Genomic DNA, 27,056 nt, shown 5'->3' with positions numbered 1-27,056 from the left:
TGCTTTTTGTGATTTCGAGTATGTTCTGAAAGCTTTGTTTACCTTTATTTAAATCTGTACTTATATGATTGTTAGGGGGAATTGGTCCTCAATCTGAGAAAACATTCTTGTCATTAATATTGAAAAGGTAACTCAGCATTATAATTATCTCAAGATATATGGCACTCTCAATTTTTTGATAAAAGAACAAATTAGAGGAAAGTTACCAAAAGTATTGATGACAAAAACCAGCATTTATCAAATACCTCCTGAGACAGTGATCTAAACATTTGACATACCTTTATTACATTAAAATGCTGAGAGGTAGATAGTGTTGTATTCAATTTATAGATATATTCAACTGATGAAACTGGAGAACTGAGTTGTGACCCACACCTAGTTTGGGTTTTTTTTTTTTAGTGAATTCTTTCCACTAGACTATATTGACAAAAGATGCAGAACGAGTTATTAATTACCAATATCATGAACTGTTAATAAATATAAATAAAATCTTGGAGATATAATGGCTTTCAAACAATAATTTTAGCCTTTCAGAGATGTGCTTTCTTAGATTTACTTTCTTTTCATCAATCATGTAGGACAGAAGTACTATCAAGAAAAGCAAATTCACATTTTTTCTAACATTTAGTTTACCTGTTTAAATTCATGCAAAATTACACAGAGGAAAATTCAACAAGTATATTAAAATTCATCCACACCAGGTTGAATATCACCAAAAGTAGTTTTCTGTAAAGTCACCTTAACCTAAAAGTTAGTCAATTGTCTGTTCCAACAAATTTAGTTTGACATCAGAACAATATGGTTGTCTAGTAACTTAAAGATGACTCCAGTCTCATCAATGAACATAAATATTAAAAACAAAGATTAAAAAGAAACTTCTGATCCCTAACATAAATCCCATATATCTGTGAGCCATAAATTCTAACTTATCATTATAGTTATAAGCTTACACTTAGTTGAAAACTTAAAATTATTAGACTCCTTTGATTTTTAAAAATTCAATATGCAAAGATAATTTACTTTCTTAGGGGGAAAAAGCATATATAGATAATCAATATTGACATTTGAGGAAGGATAGAGTTTACTTTAAGGCCTTTAATCTAGAATCTACCATTATTTAAATCAATTCATAGGTCAAATTATTTCACTTCACAGTGTTTCAGCTTCCTATATCCATAAAGTCAGGATGACATTTTCTTCCAGTTCTAGAGAATCAAAGAGCCAAAAATCATATATTATATAAAGGTTATACAAAATATAGATTATATATGCAATACCATGAAAACTGAGAATACTCAGTCTGGTCCTTTCCTACTACCAAAAAGAAATGATCAGTTCACTTTGTCCTGCCATCAATTTATTAAGGAAGAAGTAAACAAATACTGAGCGCTAAGTAAGTGCCAAGCACTGTTATAGCGTTTGCAGTACCACGGTTACCCTAAAACATTCTTAAAGAGTATACACTCGTACTACACCTATAAGCAAACTTACAAGGAGCGAGAAAATAGTCCAATTTGAAAACATAAATTTTAGTGGCAGAAATAAGAACTATCAAATATTGCAAACAAATAACGTATTTCTACAAAATCAATAATTTTCTTCAAAAAGACAAGAAATAACAAGTGTTGGTGAGAATGTGAAGAAAAAAAAACCCTCATGCACTCCTGGTGAGAATATAAATTGGTGCAGCCACTATGGCAAACAGTATGGAGATTCCTTAAAGAAATAAAAATAGAACTACCACAGGATCCAATAATGCTATTATTGGGTATTTAACTGAAAAAAACAAAAATGCTAATTCAAAAAGAAATGTACCCCTATGTTCATTGCAGTATAATTTTAATTGCCACAACAAAGAAGCAACCTAAGTGTCCATCAATAGACAAAATGATAAAGAAGATGTTTTATATATACATATACATATATATGTACATATATAGATATATACACACATACACATATGTACATATATGTAGATATATATGTGTGTATACATACACATATATGTAGATATACAGATATGGATATCTATAATATACTGTATATTATGCAACCATAAAAAGATGAATTCTTGCCATTTGTGACAACATGGATGGACCCAGAAGGTATTATGCTAAGTGAAATAAGTCAGAGAAAGACAAATACCATATGATTTCACTTATATGAGGAATCTACAATATAAAATAAACAATAAAACAAAAAGAGACTAATAAATACAGAGAACAAATTGGTGTTTCCCAGAGGTGAAGGAGGTGGGAGAAAGAAAAATAGGTAAAGGGGATTAAGAGGCACAAATTGCCAGTTATAAAATAAATAAGTCACAGGGATGAAAAGTACAGCATAGGGAATATAATCAATAATATTGTAATAACTTTGTATGGTGACAAATGGTAATCAGACTTATCATGGTGATCATTTCAATGTCAAATCACTATAAGTTATATACCTGAAACTAATATAATATTGTATGTCAACCATACCCAATTAATAAAAAACAGAGAAACAAAAAAGGAAACATAAAAATAAACCAGGGGGTTTAAGGATATCACAAAATCAAAGTATATTAAAATATACATAAATATCTGCCACTTTCATAACCCAATGCAATCCCGATTTATTTGCTGCAGAATTAATTGAGTGTTCTAAAACAACAGTCTTTATGTTATGGCAGTGATAAAATATACTAAAATTTCAATAAAAAACATAAAGTTTGCAAAATAAATATAACATTTTATTTTAAATTGACCAAGATATTTGTATTTGGTAAGTGGAAAAAAATATCATTCCTATAGTAATTACTTTTTCTAAAGCAAACTTTATTATTGCATATCTTTTGGAAACACATCCCATCTTTACAGTACTTATAACAGTGTTTACTTAAAAAAATAAATTTGTAAAAATAATTAATGTTTAACATTTAAATTGGAATCTTCAACTAGCATAATTTAGAACATTTTAACAATAACTATCTATTTCTAATTTTAGGGTAAAATTTCATAACTTTTTAAAATGCAGATTATCGAGTCAACTTTAAATTAGCTATGTATGTGAACATATGGAACTTTTCAGATAAGGAATAATTTTTTTTTTTACTAAGTATGACATTTTATGATACTAGGTACATAAAAAAGGATAAGCGATAATAGATTCACCAGTCTTTTTAACTTCATATTCCCATCTGGTGGAACAAAAATGTTACCACCTCATTTTAAAATGTGAAAATCAAAGGTGCAAAATACCATAAGAAAGCTCAATAAAAAGTGAATAGATTCAAACCCCCAAAGTGTATATATTTATGATTCATTCATTTAGCCATTCATCTTATGCTAAGTCACCAAAACATTTATTGAGCATCACTCTGTGCCCAACACTATGGCAGGCATTGGAATCAGTCAAAAAGTCAGCCATGACCCCTGACATTGTGGAGCTAATCGCCTAAAACAGGCTTGAATAAGCAAATGAAAGATGGCTACAGAATCAAACATTGTAGTAAGGCTATAAAGGAAGAAAAAAAAAGATATGATGAGAAAGAACAGAAAATACAGCTTTCTTAAGTCAGTTTACCCAAAGAAACAAAATTATTGGAGAAAAAAAAGAAAGTGAATAAAACAGAAACACATCAAGAAGAAAGCAGGTGTGAAAGCCTTGAGTTAGAAAGGAGTGTAGTCTAGACGCTTGGAAAGATGAGAGTGGCCAGAACAGTGCGTGAGAAGCACAGAGGAGCTGAGGTTGTACGAGATCCATTTCGCCTCGTGAAAATTGTGTATTTTTTACTTGAAAGACTTTTAAACCTACTTAGTCCCCTTTAACCAAACAAAGCCAGAAGCCATCAAGTAACAAAGCCATTTCTCAAACCATGATCAAAGCTATTTCAAAGGTTCATTTGATCCGTCTCTCTTCAAATCCTTATGCTAGCAACTAAACTGAGTATATTAATGTGGGTCTAAATTATAAGTGACCTTCAAGCTCAGAATAACTACAGGTTTTTTTTAATTGAAAGCTCACTCTATCTCATTATTTGGGGTTAACACTAGTAAATGATCACTTAAACTTCAAAAAAAAATCCAAAAACATGCTCTTCCTCATTAAATGTGAAAGAAATAAATTATACTTCAAGGGTGCTGAATTATTCTATAAACCTTTTTACTTTAAAAGGCACAGATTTTGTTTTTCTTAGGCGCTGAAAATGAAGCATTTTTCTAGATGCCAAGTTAATCCTTGTTGGCAAAATACATACCATGCATAGTGTTTGTGCAATTTGTAATTACAAACTGACACCCACTGACAATACAGAATAGATTCTACCCCAGCAACTAGTTACAAATATTGAAGACCATTGTCTGATCCCATAAGGCACATCATTAACTTTCATTATTACTAATGGGAGTTATGGGCATACTTCCAAAGTAAATCACAGGCATTATGTCACATCACTGCTCCTAAAAAGGCTTTATTTTCAGGTTGGATATTTTTGGCCATGCAGGCATTTGGCTATTTTCTTTTTCTCCTTAGAAATGTCCAGATACACAAAATACCAGAATGCATCTTTTATTTCTCATCTTTTTCCTCTAAGTATATAACTTTAGAAAAAAAAGATAAAATCCATGTAAATATTTATTTAGAAAAGTCTGATATTATATATATATATATTTGTATAATATAGCAATAATATATATAGTGTTTTTGTATAATATAGCACCCATTATTGGTAAGTGAAATACACATTCCCATATATTCTCTTTGACATATGAATTGATATGATCTGCATGGTACCTGGCAATATGAATCCGAAACCTTAAGGACATTTCTAACATCTTATTAAATAATTCTACATTAAGATACTATCATTAAAAAAAAATCAGAGATGCCTATGTGCCCATAAATTCACACATCTTGGAGATGTTTCCATAATACATGGAAACCAATCCAATGTTACCTGTAAATTAAAGGCTAAATGACACAATTAATAAATGGGAATTTAGATAGTTGGTAGGTAGGTAGCTAGGTAAGTAGATAGGTAGGTAGGTAGTATAGAAACATAGATAATGGATTATATAACATGTCATTATGTCTATACACATATATTTATAATATATTATTTGTATTTAAGTGTATTAAGGTATATATTTATTGTGAACTATGTACTGCAATTTGGTATTCCCAAATCTCTATAACAAATTCTTATTCATTTTATAAACAGTATTATCAGTAAAATAATCACAGCTAAAGTTTTATTTTTTCACATTTTCATCATCTTTGACTTAAAATGTTTTAATTTATTTTGAGAGAGCACAAGTGGGAGAAGGGAAGAAAGAGAGAGAGAGAATCCCAAACAGTCTCATTGCTGTCATGACGCAGCCCAACACGGGGCTCAATTGCACTAACTGTGAAATCATAACCTGATCCGAAATCAAGAGTCAGATACTTAACCAACTGAGCCACCAAGGTCCCCCTTCTTAATTTTTTTTAATTTAAATTCCGGGTAGTTAACCAAGAGTGCAATATTATTTTCACGTGTATAATACAGTGATTCAACACTTCCATATATCACCTGGTGCTCATCACGAGCATCTTCCTTAATCCCTGTCACATACTTACCTAATGCCCACCTCACCTCTGATAACCATCAGTTTGTTCTCTCCAGTTAGGAGTCTGTCTCTTGGTTTGTCTCTCTCTCTTTCTCTTTTTTCCCCTTTGCTAGTTTGTTTTGTTTCTTAAATTTCACATATGAATGACATCATATGGTATTTGTCTTTCTCTGACTGATTTACTTTGCTTAGTATAACGCTCTTAACCCTCTTCAATTCTTTGCAAATGCTAAGACTTCATTCTTTTTATGGTTGAGTAATGCTCCACTGTATACCTATACTATATCTTCTTTATCCATTCATCAATTGATGGACACTTGGATTGTTTCTATAAATTTGTTATTGTAGATAATGTTTCTATAAACACTGGGGTCGGTGTGTATTGCTTTGAATTAGTAATTTTGTATTCTTTGGGCAAATATCTAGTAGTGCAATTGCTAGATCATAGGGTAGTTCTATTTTTAACTTTTTTAAAAATCTCCTTAAACTTTTTTTTAAGCTTATTTATTTTGAAAGAGAGTGTGTCTGCATGAGAGGAAAAAAGGGCAGAGAGAGAGAGGGAGGGGGAGAGTGCCAAGCAAGTTCTGCACTATCAGCACAGATGTCATGACCTGAGCTGAGATCAAGAGTTGGGTGCTCAACCTACTGAGCCACCCAGATGCCCCTACATTCACAGTAATTATTGACGGATATGTATTTATTGCCATTTTATTACTTGTTTTGTAGTTATTTCTGAAAATTTTCTCTGATCCTTCCTTGTTCTCTCTTTCATGTTTTCCTGATTTTCTTTACTGAGGTATTTGGATTTCTTTCTCTTTATTCTTTACATGTTTATGAGCAGTTTGGGATGTATGAATACCATTGGGTTTGTATACAATCTCTTCTGAAAATAGCATCCATATTAAGTTGATGGTTGTTCAAGTTTGAACCCATTCTTCTCCCCTCTCTTCCCTACATTTTAGATATATGTTATTAGATTTTATCTTTCTTTGGTGAGTTCCTTGACTGATTTTTTTTCTAGAAATATTCACTTTTACTGTTTTATATTGTCACTTTTAGTCTCTCCTTTCCACTCAAAGGGTCTCCTTTAATATTTCTTGCAGGGCTGGTTTATTGGTCACAAACTCCTTTAACTTTTGTTTATCTGGGGAACTCTTCATCTCTCCTATTCTGAATGATAACCTTCCTGGATAGAATATTACTGGCTACAAATTTTTCTCATTTAGCACTTTGAATATAGAATGCCACTCCCTTCTGACTTGACAAATTTCTGTTCAAAAATGTCCTGCTATCCTTATAGGTTTTCCTCATAAGTTAAGGATTTCTTTTGTCTTGCTGCTTTTAAGATTTTTCGTTATCACTATATCTTGCAAATGTAATTACAATATATCTTGGTGTGAGCCTGCTTTTGTTGGTTTGATGGGAGTTCTATGTGTCTCCTGGATCTAAATGTTTTTCCTTCTGTGGAAGGAAGAGAAGCTTTCAAATAAAAGCCCAATGTTTATTCTCATGTTGCATAATTCTTTTTTTTCCTTTCTTTTGTTCAGCTTCATTGCCTCCTTGTTTTCTATTAATTCATTCTATTAAGTCATTAATTCATTCCTCTGTTTCTCCCAGCCTGCTATTCATTGTATCAAGGATGTTTCTAATATTGTTTATTGTACTCTTTATTTCTGATTGATTCTTAACTTTTTAATCTCTATGGTAAAGGTCTCACTGATCTCTTCTATTCTTTTCTCCAAGCCCAGTAAGTGTCCTTATGGCCGTTGCTTTAAATTCTCCACTAGGCATGTTATTTACATCTGTTTCACTTAGATCTCTGGCCATGGCTTTATCTTTTTTTTTCATTTGGGATAGATTCCTCTATTTTCTTTTGTCTAAGTCTCTGCCTTCTTCAGTGTGTTATAAAAGCCAATTATGTCTCCTGCTCCTAAGAAGAGACTTCCCTTATGAAGAAGAGGTCCTGTAGTGTCCAGGTCCTGGTGCTTCAGGGAATATATCTGGTGTGTGTTGTACCTGCTCTGTTGCTGTGTTCTGGCTGCTCTATCCTTCAGGCCAGTTATCTGCAAAGGCATTTCTTGCCTACTATGGGCAGTGTTTGGTTTCTGGCCTGAAAATGGCAAGTTTTAGCCAGTGTGCTTTGGTCTGCTTGTGAAATAACACCTGTCACCACCTCCATGGGAGCTGAGGCCCTGCAAAACTCTCTGGTCAGGGGATTTGGGGTACAGTGGTTTAGGCTGGTCTTCTGTGGGAGAGGCTGCCACACTAGGACTGAGGTGAGTGTGACTGAGAAAGGCAGTTCCATGTAAGTTTAGGGAGATGAGGCTTACTGTGAGCAAGGTAGGAATCAAGTATTGTGCTGTGCTGTTTTCTGTAAGGTGGTTCTGTGTTTACGCTGAGGGACAGGGAAAGGAAATGAGACCAGCCAGTTCCTTTGTTCCTAGAGAGGTCTCTCTGTAAATGCGGCCTCCCAGGGGCATGCTCCGTGAAGAACAAATATTATCCCCCTGTATATGCCCCAGGTACTCTTCAGGTTGCTATTTCCATGCTGTCTACCCCTAAGTTGTTTGCCTGCCTTCTCCCCAGGAGCACCCAGTGCCCTCCAGGCTCTATCCCAGCCAAACCTGCTGACCTATAAATCTCTACACTTTAAGCCTTGCTTGCTGGTTGCAGGAAATTCAGCCCCTCTCATTTTCCAAGCCAATGTCTATGGGGAAACATTCTCCTTGTGTGTTCCCCAGTGTGCTCTGCTCTCTCTTGCCCTTGTCCACAGTCATGGTCTCCTCTCCTCCACAGCAACCAGGATATGTTTCTCCCCTAAATCCTGTCTCTGCACTTCCTACCTTCTTCTATGTGGCCTCTTCTCTCCCTGTAGTTGTGGAGTTCATTCTGTCAGTCTTCAGGTCAATTTCTGGAGTAGTTAGGATGATTTGATAGGTATCTAGTTGCATTCATGGGATGAGGCAAGCCTAGGGACCTCCTACTCTGCCACTATCTTCTTCACCATGCTAATGATTGTTCAAGTTTTTAAAACTCAAGGGTTCTAAGGTATATATATATATATATACATATATATATATGTGTATATATATATATTTTTTTAAAGAATATGATCTTGTGCAAGCAAGAATTTCAACCTGCTCAAACTCCTTGCCTGGACTTCTGCAAGCTCCTAGAGGTCCTCTATGTTCATTTACACCTTAAATACTTATTTCTATTCTTTTGATGGTTACACTAGAAATTACACTATATATACCAACTTAACATAATTTAACTTTAAGCAAAAGGATGTAAAGATACCAAAATGCCTTAACTCCAATCACTGCCCTTCAGATATACAATCCTTTGTCTAATATTTTAGCTTTTGTTTTTAACTTTACAAATTTTTACAATACATCGATTTTATACAACCCATGATTGTTTATATTCACAAACATATTGATGATTTTCTTTGAAAACTCTGTTTGTATCCTTTACTTCAAGGCTCTTTTTTCTTCTACCTAAATTATATTCATTAAAACTTTACTTAGTGATGATTCATTGGTTAGTGGACATTTCTCATTTTGGTGGTCTGGGAAAAGTTTTCATTTTGCCTGTGTTTTTGAAAAGTAATATTACTGCAAATATAATTCTTAGAAATCTGATATTATTTCACTAACTTTTGGTTTCCATTGTGTCTATTCAGAAGTTACCTGTCAGTCTAATTTTGTTCCTTTGTAGATAATCTGTATTTTGTGTCTTGTTTCTTTTTCTGTCTGTCTGTAACATTATAAAGTTTCACTGCAATATGGTTAGGGTGAATTTCTATTTCACTTGATTGGATTTCCCTAATCTGAGGATTCAAGTCTTTAATATTTGCAGAAACTTCTTGGCAATACCTCTTTGACTATCACTTTTCTTCTATTCTCTCTAGTCTCACCTTCTAGAAACCTGATTAAATGTTTATTATGCTTTCTTCCCCTATCTTCTGTATCTAAAACTTCTCTCACATCTGTGCTATAATATGAATATTCTGAAGATCTTTTAGTTCACTAATTCTCTTAGCTATGTCCAATACACTTTTAAAGCAATCTAATATACTTTAGATATATGTTATTTTTATAGTCTTTTTGTTGTTATTCTTCCTTTGATAAGCCATCAATCCCCTTTTCAAGTTTCCATTAATATAGTTAATATGTGTTTTTCTGAATACGAATATAATATTCATAGCCTTTGAAAGTGTGACTCTAGAATTTATTTTCTCTCTTGTCTCCAGTGATACCTGTGTCACCATATACTTTGTTGTTATTATTATTATTCATTATTTTTGTGTGTGTCTCTGGTGTGTGTGTGTGTGTGTGTGTGTGTGTCCAGGTTACTGGCAAAGTTATCCAAGGGAGTTGCTTGTCTTTAAAGTCCACTCTGGGGCTCCCTGGATAATTGCCCAATTCCAGGTATGGGGCAGAGGAAATATAGGTATAGCCAAGGACATCTTATGTTCTATAGAAAGAAACCCTCAAAAACAAAAACAAACAAACAAAAACCCTTGTTGAGGGTATGTCAACAAGATACAGGAGACAAGTCAATGTAGCCTTAAAAAGAACAGTAACTGTAATTTATTATAACTCATGGGATATATGTATTTTTTAATTTTTAAAAAAAGTTTATTTATTTTGACAGAGAGAGCTAGCATGTTCACAGGGGAGGAGCAGAGAGAGAGGGAAAGAGAGAGAATCCCAAACAGGCTCTGTGCTGATATGGGGCTCGATCACATGAACCATGAGATCATGACCTGAGCCAAGATCAAGAATCTGACTGACTGAGCAACCCAGGCACCCCTATTTATTTTTTTTTAATAAGCCTATAGTCATGCTCGAAAGAGAATAAAGGATGCAGGAGAAGCTCATTTTTTGCCCTTATTAGAGTGACGTTTATACCATATTTCTGAGAATTGGCAATTGAAGAGGAAAAAATATATAATCCTTTCCTTTTACAAAGATCTGTGATCCATTCCCAGTTGATAAAGGAAAATTCAACATTAAAGCAGAGTATCAGCTAATAAGTATTAAATACCAGCTGATGAATATCAACTCTCAATATTAATTCAGCTAGTATCATCATAGGATGCTAAACTAATAGGTACAGAGTTATTTGGAAACAGATATTCAACCAGAGGCAAAGTATTTCCCTAGGATAACTTGCTAATGAGAAGAAAATTATTAAATTTACAGGAATATATGGTAATCACCACCTTAACCAAGTGATCAACCTTAGCCTCACTTAAAGTGTAATATCCTAATTTTTTCAATCTCCTGATGAAATGCATTAGGAAGTACATAATAAAAACATTTCTTGCCAAACAAAAGTTTAAACTTATGAGCATTTAAAACTAACCTTCAATTACTATAGGATACGTGTGTCTGTATGTGTATAAAATACATATAGTACACATATATAAGTGTATATATATGTGTGTGGTGAGATGTAAGCATGTGTGTGTGTAAACTATGTAATATATGACAGAAACCTAGTTAGAGAAAATAATGACTATAAGAGATGATTTAGCATCACCAATGGAAATCTAGGCCTGAGATGATAGTAAAGAATTATTATTAATTATCTTAGGTGTGATGAAGATAATAGTAGCATAGTATGAAAGTATATTTTGGAGATGTATGCTGAAATATATTTACGGCTAAAGTATCATGATGTCTGCAACTTACATTCAAATAGTTCAACAGTGAGATAGAAATGGATAGGTAGAGAGAGGGACATAAGACAGATATAAAGCAAATTGGGCAAAATACTGACTACAGCTGAATCTGTCATGGATATATGAATGTTTATTGTACTACTCTTTCCATATTTATGTTTGAATTGTTTACAATTAAGACATTTTCATAAATAAAACATAAAAAACTAAAGTCTATTCTTGCAGAACAGGTTTGTGTCTGCTTTGGCCATGTGCCTGGAGACCAACATAAGACAAAATAAGTATAATTCTGACTTGGCATTTTTTAGGCCACCAGTACTAACAATGTAAATCCTAACCCCAAATGAGTGTGAGATTTTTTTTTTCTTCACCTCCTATTTTCCCCTTCTCATTTACTCACTGAAAGAATAGCTATTTGGGGGTTGCAGTCTTATGGAAAACATTTAGCACCCACCCTCCACCTTATTAAGGCACAGGCTCAGTCTGTAACTTTCACACATGCAGTTCAGTGAAGTCAAAAGATCACCAAGAAATGGTAGACCTCTCTGGATGCCAACTTTCTCACTGCTTTTGGTATCCGAAGATTTCTTTTACTTTTTCACAAGATGCCTCACACCTTCAAAAAAATGTGTTTGGGGCATATGTGTGTATGTCAAATATTTTCTACAACATCAAGTTCATTATATAACCAGAAATGTAAATTGGGATAAAAAAGCATTTTATGAGAAGCAATTAGCATAGTGCCTATATTAAAATGAAGCTTTTGTCGTTTTTGTTGCTCTTGTCATTGCTTTCCTAAGTCTGCTGTGCTATAGTTTTGCTATTTGTTCTCCTTGTCAGAAGAGTTATACTAAAGAAAGTCCAAATATCAACATGGAGAAGTACATGTGGAATCTTATAATTAAACTTAAATGTCAATGTGACTATGATCTCCTTTATCAACATTTATCCTATATTGATGCTTCTTCAAGACAGACTAAATGTTCATGCCCCCCCAATTTGTATTTTTAAGCCCTGCTCCCCAATACAATGATATTTGGATGTACTATGGGGCCTTGGGAGGTAATTAGGTTCAGATGAGGTCATGAGATTGGGTCATGCAACTAGTGTTTTTATATAAAGAATAAGAAACACGTGAACTCTCCCACCCTCCCGTGCATGTGTGAACACAGTAAGAAGGTAGCTATCTACAAGCCAGGAACAAGGTTCTCACCAGGAACTAAATCTGCCAGAACTTTGATCTTGGCCTTTCCAGCCTCCAGACTGTAAAAAATAAATGTCTGTCTCTAAGCCACATAGTCTATAGCATTTTGTTATGGCAGCCTGAGCTAATACAAAACACATTTCTGAACACAGCTAAAGTCCTTTTCTTCCATGATGGCTTCCTTAACTATCAATGACTCCTATAATTCTTGTCTTGACTATACCTCTTGATGAATTCAAGTTCATGAGGAGACTAAAAGCTTAGACTATAGTCAGATTTCCTAGGTTTTGACTCTCTCTCAGCAATATACATAGGCCCTATGACTTTGAAGTTGATTCTTAAGCTTTCTCTGTCTGTCTTCTCAGTTGCAAACTAGAAATATCAGTAGTCCCACTTTGTATGACTCTTCTCATTACTTAACAAAGTAACCCATGAAGATGTTTAGCATAGCACATAGCATGTAGTAAGTTCTAAGTATATTATTATTCAGTGCTTATTTTTGTTAGTTATTTCTGTAAAATCCGTGTTTCATTCTTCCACGCAGAACAAAAGGTCTTGGTAAATAAAAGACAACACTGCTACTGCTCCATCTCTTCATGGGACCAGCATGTTGCTGAGCATACTCTTAATCAGGTTAATTCATATTTATATTCTGATAATAGCTATAGTTATTTAGCACTACCATATGAAAACTTTCTCTTCCCTAATAACTATATCATAATACTGAACCTGAATCTTTGTCTTTCAGTGGAAAAGATATTATATTTTCAAATTGATAACATATATTTTTAGAACCACCTTCATTTAGAGAACAAATTCTCTAATGATGGGTTTCATAATCCATAATATATTAGAGAAGTCTTGATGGATTATCTGGAATCTTCTAAAATCATGTCACATTCTAAGAAAATGAAAATTCTATGGAAGAGGGATGCCTGGGGAGCTCAGTGAATTGAGCATCTGACTCTTGATTTCAGCTCAAGTCATGATCCTGGGGTCCACGCTGAGCATGGGGCCTGCTGAAGATTTTCTCTGTCTCCCCCTGCCTCTCTCTCCCACTCATTCTCTCTGGAAGGAAGGAAGGAAGGAAGGAATTAAGGAAGGAAGGAAAGGGAGGGAGGCGGGGAGGGAAAAAGGGAGGGAGGAAGGGAAGAAAAAAAAGAAAATAAGTAGTTAGTTCTGTGGAGGAACACAACTTGCCTAGAAAAACCTAGCTAATCAATTGAGCAGCCTCTAAGATGTCTTTGACTTTAACTGTTCAATTACAAAAGAGAATAAATTGGTAAGTTTGCCAAGAAAATCAAATACTATGTTGCCATAATAGTCTAAATGAGAATTTCATAAATTCAGCTTCTTACAGATGCACTTCAATACACCGTTTTCTCAAGAAAAAAAATGGATAAATCAGTGTTCTCCATTTGGTGGGGGAAGGGGGACAAAAATGGCAAATGGACTTTACCTGTGTTTTCAATGAATGGGTTTCCACAACAGTATAGTCAGCTGGCCTGCAGGCATTGCCTCGGCTCTTCTAGGAGAGTTCCCATGGAACACAAAGTGCCCCACTTCCACTTTTCATGGCTCTCTAGTGACAGTCACTTAATGGAAAATAGTGTTTGTCTGGGATAATAGCCATGGTGATTTTTACTCCTGAAATAAAAGCTAATCATGTATCACCTCCTTATGCAAATGAGGCACACTCTTCCCTGAGTATTTATGCATTTTGGCAAAATCTGGAACCATAGGTGAATGAGGGTATTCTATAAGTAGGTTTATGCTCAAAAATTAAATCTATGGCCATAGTGATCAAAGAGCAACAGTATTAGAATTTTAATTTAAATATAGATGTTCAGCTCTAACATTATTTTAGACAAAACTATTTTAAGTAGAATTGAATTTATTTTTCTAAAATATAATCACCTCTTGAAATACTGTTCAGCTTCTTTTTCCTGCAGCTTGACATCTCTTCCCTTAACTCTCAGCATTAAAAAGGCAACTCTAGTAATTATATTTATATATTTTCTATAAAGTCATCTCTTCCTATAGAAACAATAGGTAAACCACCTAGTATCAGGAATGCAGTATCAAGGAAATCATTTTTAATATTAAGCAGAAGCATAACACAACAAATAGACAAACAAAAAACGTGTGTATGTACCTAAAGAATTTAGACATCATTTGATCTGACCACTTTATTTTAGATGAGAAAACAAGTCCAGAGAAGAAAAAGTAGTTTCTAAATGATATACAGTTAACCTAAATTAGAACTTAGGTTTCCCAAAAACAAATGGAGACATACATCCATCAATATATATATAATAAATGGAGAAGCTCTCAAAGTGAAAATGACTTGAACTTCTCAGATTAATCTCACACATTTACCTCTACCACCTTTACATGTTCATATTATAACAACAGGTATTGTTTTCTTCTGTTGATAAACATATTCTCCCATAGAATATAATCAAAGCTTTTCTAAAAGTCAAAATCCATGACCCCTTTCATATCCTCTACCCACATGGCCTGTCAAGAGATTGCATTAATCTGAGGGTCACAGACTATGTAAATTATACTTCTCTTGTTGAAGAGGACTTTTAAGCTTTTCATAAGCACTCTTTACATTCCTTGATAACAGTTAAACAAGTCAGAATAATTTGGTTAAATACAGGGCAGGAGATTATTTATAAGAAAATTAGAAAACATTATAAAAATATTATTAGAAGCACTAATGACTTTAAGAATTGTGTCTATTTAGAGCTTCCTTACATTCAGTTTTCTAATACAGTCTAAATAAAAAGAAGGGCAAAGATGAGAACCTATATCTTTATAGTTGATATCCATTTTTATCAAATATCAAAATAATTAGAGTTTGCATTTTTTAACCTCAGGCAGATTAGAGCGGTTGTAAGTTTCTTGATAGTTAAAAGATGATACATATTTTCCTTCTAATGGGTAGTGTTTTTTCCTACTGACTAATGAAATGATAGAATAACACTTACTTAGTTTTAATGTGTCATTTCCTATATAACCCTGAAAAACTCTCCCTAATTTTACTATTTCCCTGCCAAAAGCAAGCTCCATTAAACCATATATTTTTACCTTTTTTATTTAATCCTGTTTCCCAACACCTAAAGTATTCTCTAGTATAATTATCTTATAGTATTAAAAAATGTTTGTTGAGTGAACAAATGAATGATAAAAAATGCAGGGGCTAGTATGTGTAAGCAACATGGTACTGTTCCTATACATAAGTCATATTATGTCTGCAGTGTGTAAGTTATATTGTACATTTTTAAGCAATATATGTTTCTCTTTGTCAAAAGGTTATAAAACAACAGTGTTCCCATCAAGTGAAAAGTAACAATTCTCATACATACATATCATCTCATTTTATCTTTATAAAAATTCTATGGTTGAGGTGGGACAGATATTACTACTTCTAGTTTATAAAGAACCAAGGCTTGAGAGGAGGGGAGATGTCTGCATATTTGCAAGGTGGGTCAGAACCAGACTAAGTCCTAGAATGGTAGTGGCTTTGAGGTTTTAGACCAGTATTCATTTCCATGAAACGGTGACTCTGATTTACTGCTATCAAATCATGGAAATAGATATGGTAGAATGGGTTTTTGAGGCCCACTTTTAGTTTCAATAAAAAAAACCATATAAGCAAAAAGCCAATAGATCACTGAGACACTGAGATTCTTTCCCAGACTGGTCTTCCTTCACCCACCAAAGAGTTGGTCAAGGGGGCTCTAATGCTATCTCCTGGGCATACTACTTCATGATGGTTCCTGGATTACATGCCTTGGTGACTTCCTCTCCCCAATAGCGCAGAGTAAAAACCCTTTAATTTGGTAGGTTTTCCACGATCTTCTTGCTTACCCACCATTTCACCAAATTCCATTCCCTTTATGCTACTTTGATAGTAATCCCATGGACATCCCACAAGGAAGCCAGCCTCATAAACACTCAGTCACGACTGACCCAGAGACCTCTATCTCTCATACCCACTCAAACCAGAAGTTTCCCTTGGTTACATCTCTTTTCCTTCCATTCCAGGCTGTTTTTATTTTTGTTATTTTTACCTGAATTTTACCTGTTAAAATTTTGGGAAAGGAGACTAAAAATTCTAGAACATGGTTTTCTACAGGCAACATCATTCCCAGAAAAAACCTTGACACAAGATGAAGACCTACCAAAACTCATCAATTGCATTACTAAAAGGTTGATAGATTGAATTTCATGGAATCATAGCTCAACATAACTAGAAATCACTTAACTAGAAATCTATGGATTTCATATCACAATGCTTTAAACACATATCACCAGCTCTGCTCCCCACCAAAAGTAAAGCTATTTTACTAAATACAAAATAGCATAACCATGCCTGCTAATTACATTTCTACCAACCAGAAAAATGGCAGCATACACTGAAAATATAAAGCTCCTTTGGATCACATATCACAGTTCAAAAGAACTATAGCTTTTCTTTGCCTATTATGCAGAAATGTAGCTGTAATTGTGTTATTTTTCTAAAACAAATATTCATATTAAAGGCTTTCATTTTATATTCATGTTTTATCATCTAAGTATATTTCAATATAATTGCCCTTATCCTATAAAACCTCCCTGACTGTTATAATCAAATCTACTAATATTTATGGTGCAAATCCTTCTCTAAATTCCATAAGAATTACTTTTCAGAATTAATGACTGAAACAAAATGACTAACATACAAGGTTATCACCATATTTCATATAAATATCACAGAGCAAGTTCCCCAAAAATGTCACAAGTGTATTTTGCTCCTAATAATTTAGGAGTTTTTAAAGTTACACAAAGCTCCCATAAAAGAAAAAGATATATGTTTGGAAGGTTAAACAAAAATTGCTAATCATTCAAATTAGTTTATTATGTCTAAAAAATAATTAAGTATAATGCAATGCAAAAAGAGCACTGCACTGGGCTGAGATCATGAGTCTTGCATTATATGTCTACACAGCCACTAACTAGCTGCTTGATCTTAAGAAACTCATTTACTTCTAAGGGACTTGAATGCTCTCATCTATAAAACGAAGAAACAAAATTAGCTCATTATTAAGGTACCATCAAAATATATGATTCTAAAACTATAACTAGTTTACATAATTGGGAGTAAGATAGGATTTAGAATACAGATATTTAGACCTATTCTTTGTTGTTGAAGCAAATGATCTGTGTTCAATCAAGGTTGTTGTCATCACACTATGTAAAGTCAAGGGTATTTGATGCTATTTAGTTTTCGTGATAGGAGAAATGTGTTTCAATTGAATTATGACATGCTTCTACAGCCTGATTCCAGCATGACAGCAGAAGTCTGCTGTCTGTCAGCTATGCCAATAAAAGTGATAAATGTTTCCAGTGATTAAGTTATTTGTCAATAATAGAAGAAGCATTCTAAACTCCTAAATTCTACACATATAATTTCATACTTGTCTAAAAATATATAATCTATTTAAGGATTGAAATATAACAGAAATAATTCAGGAAAAAGAACAGTATACCTTCTAGGTTAAAGAAATATATTTTGGTGCAAATTTCTCTGCCATCTGAGAAAAATCCCAATAACCCACTAATTAAAAATAATAATAATAATAATTGAGGTTTTCACTGCCTCTTTAAGATAATAAGAGTTTAAATGTCATCTTACTTGATCTAACCAGACTTATTTCCTTATATCGAAGAATAAATACAAACTAACCTATATATAAAATTATATGTTATATTGTATATGTATAACTTTTTAATGTCGTACAGTATAAGAATCAATTAGAAAATTTTCAAAATAGAATGTTTTGATATTATTTTAAAAATATGATAGGATTCCCCAGGAAATCTTTTCAGAAAATACAATGGGCGATAATATACTAAAGTAGTAATATTCAGGCTGTAGTAGGTCTTTGGGGAAATATTCAATGCTCTCTTCAGTTTTCATTGAAAAACTAAACAAACCACAAGCAGCAGGACAGTTTTCCCTCTGGAAGTGGATGGTTATAGATGTATTAAGGAATATAACATATGCTATTAAATATGGATGGTGAATAATTCATATGTGCTATCAAAAGAGCCAAGCAACTGGGACTAATACTGCTCTGCTGAAAATTCTCATTTGGCTCTTTGTTGTCTTTTGCAGTCAGTAGACTCACAGAATATCTGGTGTAAATGAAAATAAGGTTGAATGGAAAGTTATAAGAAAATAAACAAATTAAACTCAGGTTATAAGCCATTGCTGATACCTTTCCCTTTACTTGAAAAAGTCTAAAAAATACTCTACATAGCCGCCCAGTATTTCTCATTGTAATCTAAGTATTGATTTTCTATTTTAAATAGCTCTCTGGTGGAGGAGATGGAAAAAGGAAAGCATCAAAAGTTGACCCAGAGAAGTATTCTTTTAATAAAAGAAACACAGAAATTATATTAAGGAACACCTGGGTGGCTCAGTCAGTTAAGCGTCTGACCTAGGCCCAGGTTATGATCCCATACTTCACGGTTCAAGTTCCCTGTAGGGCTCTGTGCGGACAGCTCAGAGCTTGAAGTCTGCTTCAAATTCTGTGTCTCCCTCTTTCTGCCCCTCCCCAGCTTATACTCTGTCTTTCTGTCTCCTCAAAATAAATAAATATCAAAAAAAATTGTTAAAGAAATTATGTTATTTAGTGTAACACTTTTAAAGGTGATTATTTAAAGGTGATAGCTAGGTGTATAAGCAAAAATGTGGTTCAAAAGCCTCTACACTGACAGACCCAGGAGGGTGATAGGCAGCATTTCTGCACACCCACTACCAATCCTATGACAGAAGATCTGAAACAAATAGTAGTTGTTTATTTAATATTCTTTGGTAGTAAAAGTTACTGTAAGTTATGATATTGTCCCTTGCCCAACACAGCCTTTGTCACAATGAAACCCTAAGGAGGACAGATCTCAAAAAGTAGAATTTCATTAAAAAATTAAATCCCCACTACGATTTCTGCAACATTTGAAGGTCTATTTAAAAAAAAATTTGAAAGGATGACCACAGCTTTTGAAAGATACATAATAAAGAACACACTCTGCTATATTTGTAAACCTATTTTCACTCAAAGATCTTTATATCACATAGCTAATACATAAAAAATTATGCACTGGATAAAAATAAGTGCTTATTAAAGCTACCAAATACAGGGGTGCCTGGGTGGCTCAGTTGGTTGAGCGACCGACTTCGGCTCATGTCATGATTTCACGGTTAGTGGGTTTAAGCTCCGCGTCGGGCTCTGTGCTGACAACTAGCTCAGACCCTGGAGCCTGCTTCCGATTCTGCACCCCCCTCTCTTTCTGATCCTCCCCTGCTCATGCTGTCTCTATCTCTCAAAAGTAAATAAAATTTAAAAAAAAATAAATAAAATACCAAATACAAAATTATTCTTAGTTTTACATTGTACAATTTGTTAAAATATCAAGCAAAAACATCCTCAGATGGACATTGAAAAAAGTCTTCTAGAAGTTGTAGATAATGAAGATGATTTTAATGTGCTCCTTTCCCATCATTTATCATGTCCACTTTTAGTCCCTAAGTCATATTGCCTCAAATACCTGTTCATCACTCCTCCATTTCCACTCCTCCTGCCTTAGTCCAGACCTCTCATTTCTTTTTTTTTTTTTTCTTAATGTTTATTTTTGAGACAGAGACAGAGTGCGAGCGGGGAAATGGCAGAGAGAGAGGGAGATAAAGAATCTGAAACAGGCTCCAGGCTCTGAGCTGTCAGCACAGAACCTGATGTGGGGCTCGAATCCACAAAACATAAGATCATGATGTGAGCTGAAGTCAAATGCTTAGCCGACTGAGCCGCCCAGGCGCCCCCAGACCTCTCATTTCTTATGTAGGTTACCTTAATAGTCTCTTAACATGTCTCTCACTTTGCTTCTATATTTCAAATCTACCTAAACTCCCCAGCCTCAGTCCCCCAACACACATCTTACATTCTCATTACTTCAGGAATAATAATTTTCCTAAAATACAAAGTTGATGCCATTCCTTTGCTCAAAACCCTTCAAAGATTTTTCATAATTTTCATGCTGATATTCATAGTCCTTAGTTTAAATCAGAAAGCCTTTTCTGATCTCATTCCTGCTTATCTCTATAACCTCATCTTCAGCTCTGGCCTCACATACACCTTTTTTTTTCTAGGAAAACTGAATTACTAAATACACTCTGACAATGCAGCACTGTGTGCCACCTAGTCTTTGCCCACAATGACTTCTCTACATGAAAATGCCTTTCCCATTTGCATTCACAATGGTGCATCCTTTAATGTCTAGCTGGAATCACCTGCTTGGAAAGCCTGGACTGTCTGATCTACTGTGGATGTCCATCTTTAGTACCCCACTTAATCAGGGCATTGTATTCTCATCCAAGGCGTATCTCTGATAATTCCTACCTTGCCTTTTGATAAAGTTGGGAAATCCATTGAGAAGAGGGAGAATGAATCATTTTACTTTTAGTGCTGAGCATAGTCCTGACACGAGTAGGTGCTCAATTAATATTTGTTACATGAATAAATCTAAGCAAGAAAATTTACTGAGGGGAATAAAAATATTAGTACTTTGGCTACACTGGTGTACATAATAATCAGTGACACCTGTTTGTACTCATTCACTTATAAAATCCAAAGTCAAGTACTTTTATGTGGCAAATGCATTAGAAACACTCTTTAGGTTAATTTCTGTTACTTGTAATTCAAAAAAAAAAATAAAATTGTATTTACCTGCAAATATTATGTATCTAGTACTTAAAAATAATCTAGAATTGAGGTGCCTGTGTAGCTCAGTCAGTTGAGACTCTGACTCTTGATTTCAGCTCAGGTCATGATCCCAGGGTCATGGGATTGAGCCCTGCATTGGTTCCATGATCAGCATGGAGCCTGCTTAATATTATCTCTCTCTCCCTCTTCCCCTCTCCCCAACTCATGTTCTCTCTCTCTCTTAAAAAAATCTAGAATTGCCTTTTCAATTGATACAATAAGTACAAACTTACTGAATAGCAAATAATTTGTAAATAAATTATAAAAAAAAGCACTGTTTTATAAATATTGTTTTCTTGGAAGTAATGCCTTCTAAAGTTAAGTTTTACCAACAGCTAGAGATATATCTCATTATCCCCAAGCATAGACCCCAAGTTTCCACATGTGGAATGGGAACTAATTAACTGTTAATTGACAATTATGACTTTAATGATAGTAAAATATGAAGAGTCCTTTGAGATTTGCTCAGAGTGTGCTGGGTAAACTAGCAATCTGCATTGATTCCAAATACCAAAAACAGCTTAAATAGTCTTTTTCCAAAAGACAAGGTTTCAAAAATTATGGTATTAGCTTCTAATCCCAAATTTTAAAAGCTCCCTGAAAAATACAAGGACAATATATGTCCTCAGTTACATTAAAGAAGATCGATGTGTCACTAAGTTTAATTTTCAATTACATGAGCTTTAGAGTAAAATAAATTCAGCACAAAGTTATTTTGACATCAAAATTATCCTTGTGTTTAAAAATAAGCTTGTCTTCTGATTCCAAAAATATATTTTCATAAAAAAAATCACTTTATGTTTGGCTACATCACTTCTGTTTGTCAACACACTATTCATGGTCTATTTTCCTTATATTATATACTCTATATTCATGCAGGCTTTTACTGCTTTCGAGTTCTCAATAATTAATTCCATATTTCTTTACTAATATCTGTAACTACAGAACAGTTCTTTCATTTTTGAATAGGCTAATATTTCCAAGATTAACAAAATGACTGAGGGAAAATGTAAAGTAGGCACCACTGATCAGAGTACTTCCCCCTGAATCCCAGTTTTCTTACCTGTCTCTTTATAACAAAGTAAAAATAAATAAGTAAATAAAGTGCAATCTTAAACAGTGGGGACAAAAAATTCTATTAGGGTTGAACCTTTCTCTGTCTGGGAAAAATGCCTTACCATGCTCTAGACAATACTACTTTCACAGAGATGGAAGCCAAAGTAACAAAGCAACAGTGGAAGTAGAAAAATAAGATGCCCTTTATAGTATGAAAGTGGTATTTGTTTTCCTTCTGGCAAAAGAAAAGGAGAACATTTGATAAGATGATGAGAGGAAGAGGTAAGGGGAGCAGGTGAAATACTATGAAATTGGGGCCAAATAAAATTCTCGAGAGATATATTAATAGCTAGCTTGACTAAAAATTCCAATTTAAAGTCATCTGCATTGATATTATATAACCTACTCCTAAAATTATCAGCAAAGTTTACTGTTCTTTTATTTTATTTTATTCTTTTAATGTTTATTTATTTTTGAGAGACAGCAAGACAGACTGAGAGCAGGGGAAGGGCAGAGAGAGAGGGACACACAGAATTGGAAGCAGGCTCCAGGCTCTGAGCTGTCAGTGCAGAGCCTGACATGGGGCTTGAACTCACAAACAGTGGCATCATGACCTGAGCTAAAGTCAATGTTTAACCAACTGAACCATCCACCTACCCCAACATTTACTGCTCTTAAGAATAACTGGTATTAACTAGTTGTTTTGAGGATCTTGACAGAGGCTTGGTTTCTCCTGTGAGGTGATGCTTTGCAGAACAACTTTCTCAGAATAAGCAGAAATCCTTACGGAGGGATAATTTAAAGCACACAACCTTTCCCCACCACATCCCTTTATAAATTTGCAGAAAGCATGGGAAGGAAAGGGATTAGACTTGCCTGGGGACATGTAGGGAAGGCTAAAGCTAATGTGTTCTGCATTTTCTGCTGATATCTGTGCTGCTTTACAAATTTATGAGACATGGCAAATCCTACCATTCTCCCTATTCAAAATTGGAATATTTTCCAGTAAAACAATTGAGAATATACAATCAATGGTGCTACCCAAATAAAATAACAAAAAAACTATCAAGAGAAATTCTACATGAAAACTGTTTGCTTTTCATTCACTTTCAATCACAAAGTAAAGCATTTTCAGTGTCCAAAGGTAAAGATTAAAAGGACATCTAGGGGCACCTGGGTGGCTCAGTCAGTTGAGTGTCTGACTTTGGCCCAGGTCATGATCTCACAGTTCATGGGTTTGAGCCCCGCATCAGGCTCTGTGCTCACTGCTAGCTCAGAGACTGGAGACTGCTTCCAATTCTGTGTGTCCCTCTCTCTCTGCCCCTCCTCTACTCATGATCTGTCTCTGTCTCTCAAAAATAAATGTTAAAAAATTTAAAAAAGAAAAAAAAACATCTAAGTGGTGGCATGTGACATTTGGTATATGCAAATACCAATAACAGAACCCATCCCATTAAGTAGATGACTTACATATAACCTATAGTTAATAACCTATTTATTGTTCCAACAGGTAAGAAAGGAGTTAAAGTTAGCCAAAGATAAAATGTTGAAAATCATAATAACCTCATCAGTAAAAGTTTTTAGAAAACTAAAAAAATATAAGCATTAAGTTTTTCAACTAATTTTAAAAAATATGTTAAAAAGAAAGCCACACAGGGCACCTGGGTGGCTCAGTTGGTTAAGTGTCTGACTCTTGATTTAGGCTCAGGTCATGATCTCATGAACCATGAGATGGAGCCCCATGTAGGGTTCTGTGCTGACAACCCAGAGCCTGCTTGGGATTCTCTCTCTCCCTCTCTCTCTACCCCTCTTCCAGGCACACCTTTGCTTGCTCGCTCTCTCTCTCTCTCTCTCTCTCTCTCAAAATGAATAAATAAACATTTAAAAAGAAAAGGAGCCACAGGCCCAAGGTATATTCACTTGCCTCAAGGACAGCAAACCAAGACAATGTAGACCTCTCCAGGAGTGGAATTTTTAAACCAATCAATCTGGGAAAACCTTCCACTTTTACACAACTCAAAGCTCCCCTCAGCCTGCACAGGATGCAGTGCTGCCCAATTCAGGAATCGCTTAATAAAGCCAATGAGATCTTCAAATTTAATCCCTTGAATTTTATTTTTTTAACAAATCAAATCATTGTCTAGTAGACTTCAAACTTTTTGTCTTCTAATCTTCATGCAGGCCTCTGTGTAAGCACGCAAGGTAAAAAGCCATAACGATAACTGTGTTGGCTGGTTATTCAACTATGCCAAAGTCACATCAATCTTAAAACACAAGGACGAAATTCTCCCTCACTGAGAAGGTAACACTTATACAATATAACCGTCCATACAGCGCTTTGAAACAGATTCTCATGATCACTGCTAATGAAGTTAGAGTAAGTGGTACAGACTGCTAGGAAACAAAGTTTACAGGAAAGAAATACAGTGAAAGAAATGAGATTAGTGACCATAGCAATACAAATGAGAGTTTGGATCTGTCTAGACATTTTCTCTCTAATTTATATAACTATGTAAGACCATTTTTCAAACCAAAATAAAATGAGGACAAGTTACTATCAGCTTTCTTGTCCAGCTGATTTTGAACAGCATAATCTATTTCAATAAAAATGTCCATATATGTTTGAAAAATGAAAGTATACTGCTCCACGTAATATACAAAAGGCTCACTACAACCAAACAAGGAAAAAAAGTGGAATGAGGGAGACATACATTCTATTCATTAACATTAAATCCATGCTTCAATTTTTAACACTACCTTTTAAAATGGATGTTATAAAAACAGAAAATATATTTTATCCCTTTGCATATAATGCATTTTAAAAAATCTCAACATTCTGAATTTATTTAAAACCATTTTTAAGCCACTCATCTAGTCATTATTAATTGTGCCTGGTTTACAGAACATTCTGAATGAAGTAAACATTCTATAGAATACACAGGATAGCTAGATGTAACAACAGAGTGTAGATATTTTAGAGATCCTCTCATTATAAATTCTGGGGATATAATCTGATTTTTGAAGTACCTAATAATTTTCAAGGATTCAGAAAAACCCACTCATGTGAAAATGTGGGTTTAAGAGCTATATTTATTAACTTTCCTAATTTTCATGAATTTATATTAATCATAAAATTCCATTCTTCTTATACATCCCCACTTAAAAATGTACTTTTCAGTAAAGAAAGTTCATAATCCATAATCTGGCTAAACTTTATAAAAAAAATCAAAGATGCTCGCTCAGCTGTCTCAGTCTATGTTTCAAGTAGTGTCTGGCAGAAATAGTAGTTATTTAGTTTTAAAGATACTCATATTTTTAAAAGCTACCTGTAGTGCTATTTCTAAGAATGGCAAGTATGATACACTGATAGATTCCACAGCTGTTAAAATACAATTGGCAATATAAAATGTAAATTATGGTCTAAACTGGTGAAGACAGGAATCAATTAGTACTTAATCTATTTGAAGTTTTTTTCTAAAAGTCCCTAAGAATGAAAGACACCTTCCTCCTGTTGCTCATTTAATATTGGCATTTCTATGTGGCAGATGGTGACCTTATCCCTGTGCTTCAGCTAAAAAGATTTTTATTAAGGCTAAGTAAGTGTGAACAGTGCTAATTTCTTGCAGCAGACAGATGCAAATAAACCTCTAGAATGGCTCAGGTCCAAAGCCTGCCAATAGAATGGACTGAAAAGTAGCCGACATGTTTGAATTCTTCCCCAAGCCCCATGTTTCATGATTAACCACCCAATCAAATAACAGCTATGGAAGAAAAATGATAAGAAATGAGAAACATAATCTATTGAAATGTTTGGTGGGTTAAGCTATGTAAAAAAACTGGGTCTGAGTAAATCTGAAATATGAAACATTTGCTTTTCATTACCCCTCACCAAACTTGTGATACTCTTGCCACTTTTCTCCCTATTACAGAGCTACTCTCCCCTTCTATCAACTCAGAGCCCAAAGATGACTGATACTTAATCATTGCTCTGGGCTCACCACCCTGAACAGCTCCCTTCAGTGTATGTTTCTGGCTCTGAGGGTGTGTCTCAGCTTAAAAACTGTATGCATCTCCTTCAAAGAACATCTAACTTCACAGATTCCTGGTCTTAATTTAAAAAGTTTCTTACACATATACAAACAGAAACTAGGTAGAATCTTTGTTACATTAGTCCACAGAGAGTTTAAAAATGTACAAAATAGCATTCAAAAACCTTTACAACTAATAAATCTGAGTTAAAACAGTATGAAGCTATGCTATGATAAATTTTTTGGTATTTGATTGTGGGGGAGGTAATTTCTCCTAGGTTGGCTATCCTACTGTACCTTGCATGACGATCTGAAACCCTGCCATTTTGCCTTCCTGTAACTACTGCAAAACTTATTCTTGAATCCTTGGCTTGACATCACTTGGTTTGAATATGATATGAATGAGATAGTATATGTTTAACATCTGGTCATCTCAGTAGTAACCACAAAAAGCAGAATGATATTTTTATAGATCATTAATTAACATGAACATTCATAAATGACACATTCTCATGAGGAACTCGAGGAGTATTTTAAGAATCATTGCTCTACAATTCCACCTTTACTTTCCCTACCAAAAGCAGAATTACTACAGAGGTAAGATTCAGTGAAATACTTATATTCCAAGCTCCTTATAGGTCTTATAACTGTGATTCCCCCAACAATCCTAGATATCCT

At 34.2% G+C, this 27,056-nt stretch overlaps 1 protein-coding gene across 3 annotated transcripts in view; it reads right to left on the bottom strand.

The window, feature by feature from the left end:
• GRIK2 (glutamate ionotropic receptor kainate type subunit 2) overlaps nt 1-27,056 on the bottom strand; it is a 622,100-nt gene that overhangs the window by 509,477 nt on the left and 85,567 nt on the right. The window lies entirely within an intron of this gene.

The sequence above is a fragment of the Suricata suricatta genome, chromosome 7, assembly GCF_006229205.1.
Source record: "Suricata suricatta isolate VVHF042 chromosome 7, meerkat_22Aug2017_6uvM2_HiC, whole genome shotgun sequence".
NCBI classification, from domain to species: domain Eukaryota; kingdom Metazoa; phylum Chordata; class Mammalia; order Carnivora; family Herpestidae; genus Suricata; species Suricata suricatta.
The sequence above is the reverse complement of the archived record's forward strand: the minus strand, read 5'-3'. Positions and strand labels throughout refer to the sequence as shown.